We start from the raw sequence: 6,000 nt of genomic DNA, 5'->3' as shown, positions 1-6,000 counted from the left end.
CAGGTTGCTTGTAGCACCATTAGCCTGGCCTTGATGGCACCAAGGAGGGTTATTCTGCCACTTACCTGTGAATTTTGTCTTGAACTTTGATTTTTTGCCAGGTTTGAGGACACTAGGTGGGAGATGGGCCAGGCCGGACTTGTGCAGAGATGCCTCTCTTCTATTGTCTGATATTTCCACTCTTCCCATAAACAGGGAGCTCTTGTTTCCTTCCCAAAGAAGATAGATCCTACAAGAGACTGTTACAAAGTTTAATAACTTCTGATCATCAGGTTTTCTCCCCTAATTGACTGGCAGAGAGAAATAAAGCAGCAGCAACCACAGCTCCATGCTGTCTTTCACTTGAGCTTTCCCAAGCACTTTGAAATCCTGAGTGAAATAAACTTCCCAGCCTCTCCTGAGGCAGATGGGGAGAATATGAGGGAAGGTGGAAGGGAAATAATTTCCTGAGCTTACCCAATAAATTGAGACATGGTTTCATCTCTCTGGAGCCACTGTCCCATCCTGTAGCCATCAGGATGGGACCCAGCATGGAAATCAGGGTTGTGTTTGCTTGAGGCTGGGGAAGACTGAGGAAGGTCCTCCTGATGTGGAAAAGAATCTTGATGCTGAAAGTTTATTCCCTGCTTTTTGCCTAACAGTCAAACTGACCTAACTGGGATTCAGTGCTTTGCTTCCTATTCAAGCCTGTGGAAAGGAATAAACACCATTCATCCCTCCTTCTTGTGTCCTCCGCAACTTTCTGAAAGCAAAGCCCTTCTCTAGAAGCGGCACTTGTTTGCAGAATGCCTTAAAAAGCCATATTTTTCCCCAAAAGCAGCATGCACGGGGCGAAGACTGCAGCTCCAGAATGCCCACACGGCTTTGAAGATCCCAGCTGGGCACAGCCCCACTTGGCTGCCTGGCTCTGAGGTTCACTGGGGGAGATGCCACCCCTGACACGGAGCGGGGCATCAGCTGCTTGCCGCATGCCAGGGCTCGACGTGCCGAAAGTGGAGGAGGACGAGCTGCTGCCGCCCTCTGGGAGAGCCGTCAAAACATCTGTGATATTTGGGACCGTTCCAGGGCGAGGGAATCAGAAGTGGATCCTGGAAATCTGCCTGTTATCCTAATGAGGATGTTTCTGTGTCGTGGCAGACCGAGGCGGGGAGGATGATGCCGGGGAAGGGTTGGTCCAAGTGACCTCCTGCTGTCCCAAAGGGTGGCCCAGCATGAGGGCGTCCCCGTCCTCTCCATCAGGATCACTTACTGAGTTCTGTCGTGTGTTATTGCCTGTGTAACTTCAGCTCCCAGGAGTGTTTTCCCATTAGGAAAAGGGTGGGGGGGAAAAACAAAAAAGCAAAAAACAGACTAGAAGCTTCGCATGGGCTTTTAAGCAAACAAAATGTGGAGCATGTGTGCACACAAGATTTCACACCCACGCACAATTTCCTTTCTAATGTTGCAAATGGCTCGTGCACAAGGACCTGGCGTAATGCAAGTCAGGGAAAAGTGGGAAAAACAAGGGGAAAACAGGGAAAAAACCAAAAAATAATTCAGTTGTTTCATTTTAGGGAAACCATGTAAATTTTCAGCAATTAAAATCAACCCCCATCCTGTTTTGTCTGATGTTTGATCAAGTTGAAAACCCTTCCCATGCTCTACTACTGGGGTACTGTAAAGCAAATAAAAATTGGGAATAATAGTAGGAATAACAACACATCTAGGGTGGAAAAGTGAGGTTTTTTTAGCACTTATTGCCATCAGTCACTCCAGGTTTGTTTGCTGAAGTCTTTTGGACTTCCAGGTGGGAGCCATAGCCTGGCTCATAGGGCAACAGCCTGAGAAAGATACCGGATCATGATTAAAAACTTCCCAAGATTTTATGAATGACAACAGGGAAGAAAAGTCCTGCTATTCCCAACTTTTTTTTTTTTTTTGAGGAAAAAAAAAAAGATAAATGAAAACCACAGTTTCTCCGTGCACATCCAACAGTGGCACTTCACAAATTTTTCTGAATCCTAAAAATATTCTGCTAGATTGGTGGTTTATTACCATGGTCTTTTTTGTCAGTGAAGGCTTTCCATTGAATAATACATAGAATTTAGGGAAGATATTAGAAATTAGGAAGAAATTCTTCACTATGTGGGTGGTGGAAAAGGTTTTCCAGAGAAGCTGTGGCTGCCTCTGGATCCCTGGAAGTGCCCAAGGCCAGGTTGGACAGGGCTTAGAGAAGTCTGGGATAGTGGAAAGTGTCCCTGCCCATGGCAGTGGTGGGACTGATTTAAGGTCCTTTCCAAACCATTCTGGGATTTTATGAAAAAAATTTTAAGGCAAAACCACTTGCAGAAAAACATCCCAAATGAAGTCCTGGCTGGGAATCCCACGTGCCTCATCCCTCTGATCTTCTCAGAGCCAATTTCTCCTGACACTCATTGAGTGTCCGAGTGCTTCCTCCCCACCACGTCAGAAACACAAATGAGAAACACGTGCTCTGCTTCATTAAAAATTATGCTAATGGGAGACATCATTTAAATTGCTAATAGGGTCGGCTGTTTCTAGTAAGACATGACAAACTGTCTGGAAGGAATTTTTGCATTTTTAAAGATCCCCTTTATTCCCAAAGGGAAGCGAGTTGTTTCAGAGGGGAAAATATATATATGTATTTATATACACACACAAGCACGCACACAAACACACACACAAAGACAAACATTTTTTTATTTTTTTTTCCCTCAATAAGATGAAAGTGCTACAAATCAGCTTGTCTTTTGTGGGTGCACGAGGTTGGATCCTCTTTAGCCACAGTGGCTTTGGGAAAGGGGTGTTTGGGTGCCACTGCAGCGGGAGCTGCTGGAAGGGTGTCCCTTCACCACCCAACCACCTCCCCACACCCTGCACGCACCAACTCCTGCTGCAGATTAGCAGCTGCTCTTTGCAAGGAATGCTGATTAGCAGCAAGCAGGGGAGGGAAAAGCCGCAGGGATGGATAAAAGACGAAGCCAGAAGAGCAACCAGGACTTCTGCTCCCTCGCGGGGCTGGCTCGCCTTGGAATAAGTTATTTTTGTGACAGATTGGAGCAAAGCCTACAGCAAAGGGGCAGCCTCGTTTTGTCTTCACTGGGCAGGGCACTGTCTATCCCGTTCTTGGGTAGAGTTTTGAGGGGCCTGCATCCCACCAAGAGATATTTGCTCCCCTCAGCAGTGATAGGAGGGAAAACCTGACCCCTGGAAGCACTCAGGGAGCCCATCCCTGCCTCTGGATTGTGCTGGCGGGAGGGGGACAGATGGCAGCACGGCCACTGGGGACACCCCCTGGAACACCATCAATCTGCCAGAAGGAAAGGGCTTCCAACAGGGAGCAAAAGAGGACAGGGGAGCACTGGGGGTGAAGCAAGGAGATAAAGTCAACTGAGGACCTCTGGCAGGCGCAGGCGGCTGCTGAGGGACCGTAGCTGAGCTTCTCCAAGGGATCTGGGCATCTTCCACAAACTTCCCAGCAGCCCTCCAGCTGGGAGCATCTCCACATGGTGTTGCTGACATCAGTGGCCTGGCAGAATAACTCTGTTTGCATCCTCATAGTAACAATTTTTCGGTCAAAACCTGAATCAGCTCTTGCCCCTCACCTGAGATGGGCTCTCCAGAAGTAGCTCATATATAGTCGTGGCTTAAATGCTGCTGTTGGTTGTCACGTTGTCATTTGAGTGGTTATTAATAAATGTAAGCTTCGATAGGGATGTGCATGAATTAATTGTAATTTTAGATGACCTTCTGTCACGATTTGACACTGGCCCAATGCCATCTTCCTTCAAAGGCATTTGTGTTGAATGTACCTGGTTCTCTGGGGGTTCCTTTTAATCCTTCAGTTTTATCTATTTGTCCTTACAGTTCCATATTTAAGAGCAGAAACAACCTCAGTGTGTGGATTTTCCATGTGCTTCAAGCTCTCCATGCAGGTTTGGAGAATTACCTTAGTCCAGATGACTTCACTTTGTGCTGCTTGGAATTTTTCTGGGTTTTTCAGCAGAAGTGGGTGCAGAGAGATGTGGATTCAGCCCTGCCCCGAGCTGATGAGAACTGGGCAGGGATCCCAGCTATGGAAGAGCCAGCACAGCCAGAGGAGGAGACTGTCCCCTTCTACCAAGGCTGCCACATCACCTAAAGATGATCTTACCTCAGGAGTACAGGAAAAGTGACCATTGTGCCCATGAACAGACACAAAATCTCTTTGTTTCTGCTCCAGACTCAATTCCAACATCAGCTCCTCTCCCTCTCCCAGTCCTGGCACAATATTTACTATTAACAGCATGACAACCACAAGGCTGAGCTTGTCTGATATTTTATCTCACTGATATTTTATCTCACCTAAACCACTGCTTGGCCATTCCACCTTGGCATTTTCACCATTTCTTTTGCCGTCCCTTTTTACCAGCATAACTCAGCACTCCAAGGTCCACAGACAAGAGTCCCAATAACCAATATTTACATGTGTCATGGAAAAAATAAAGGAAAAAACCAGCAAAACAACAAACCCAAGGAAGGCCAGTGGGTCTGTGCTGCACTTAGCAATGAAGGACACACTGACTAATTCTGCCTCTGATGGAATATGATTATGTCTGACACACAATAGGCAGAAGAACTGCCCAACAACCAGGCAGCCACTAAATTAAATTCCAAGACTCCAGTTGCAACTTTCTCAGTGCACAGCTTTAGGAAATGCAGACGAAGCCCATGATGCAATAAATATCCAACAGCATTGGAAGATGGCTCCTCCAATAACAGGCTGGGATTCCAGGACATTTATCCTGGTGAAATGGACAGTGCCAGGACCTGTCCCTAATCTGGGTTTGAGGACTATTCCACAAAAATATCAAATCACAGAATGGTTTGGGGTGGAAGGCACGTTTAAGGTCCTACACAGGCAAGGACATCTTCAGAGCCCCTTTAGCATGGAAAACTTATCCCAGGGCAAAACCATTCCAAAGTCATGCTGCTGATGATTTCTAGGCTCCAAAACACTTCATATTCCCTATTTCTGACAGACCCTAGTGTAAGATGAACATTGGTCCTCGAGGACATGAAGTTTGGGTCTTGTATCTCATTTCTAAATAATGGCCTGAGGTAGAAAACAATGGAAACAGATATTGGATGAGGCAATCCTGGAATATCAACCAGCTTTCTTGGGTCCCTCTTCCCTCCTGGGCATTTTCCCATGGGACTGAATCCAAAAAGATCCCTGAAGAGACTGAAATTTTCTCTCCTGAAGCCCAGGTAATGCTTGCTCTGCACCCTCCTTGCTGCTCCTCCAACTCCACCATTCCATGGTCCCGGCAGTCCAGGCTGCCCTTGAGCTTCACCGTCCCCACCATCCCCTCCTTTTTGATGGGAACAGCTCCAGGAACAGCTCCAGCAAGGCCCCTCTCCTCCTTGGCTCCTCTGTCCCTTGGAGGAGGAAGTCGTGGCAGCACATTCCAGTGGTGGGATGGATCCAGGTTCTGCTCATGTAAGCAATACGGTAATGTTGGTGCAGAAAATATGATACACACTTGAGTAAACAGGTGAAAGTACTTTACCTGCCATGTTTCAAGGGAATTTAGTGAAGAAATATATTTTTTAACATGAAGAGGCTGTTCAGGAAGATCTTGTAGCCTGTTTTTTTTTCATGAGAGAAGAGTGAAGTGTCAGAACCACCTTCAATGCTCACAACAGGAGCATTGGGAAGATGGGAAATAGTGTTCAGCCCTATAAAAAATGTCCATAAGATCCTCTGCTGCAGCCAGAGGTGGAATAAAACAACACAATTGTTCCAGGTGGAGATGGAACTCCGAGTTTTATAAGATTGGGATCGAAAGGATTACCTCAACTGCAGATTTATTTCAGATGTTCGATTGCATCAGCACAAGTTTATATCAAGAGAAGGTCCCAAAGGAGTGGGTCTAAACCAGAAAAAAAAATCCATTGCAGGTCTTTAAAAAGGTTTCTAAGGTCATTAAGAGATGTGAACCTCGTCCACTTCTGTTC

Source organism: Lonchura striata, chromosome 3 (genome assembly GCF_050655825.1).
Source record: "Lonchura striata isolate lonStrDom1 chromosome 3, ASM5065582v1, whole genome shotgun sequence".
NCBI classification, from domain to species: Eukaryota; Metazoa; Chordata; class Aves; order Passeriformes; family Estrildidae; genus Lonchura; species Lonchura striata.
This window is presented reverse-complemented; position numbering follows the sequence as displayed.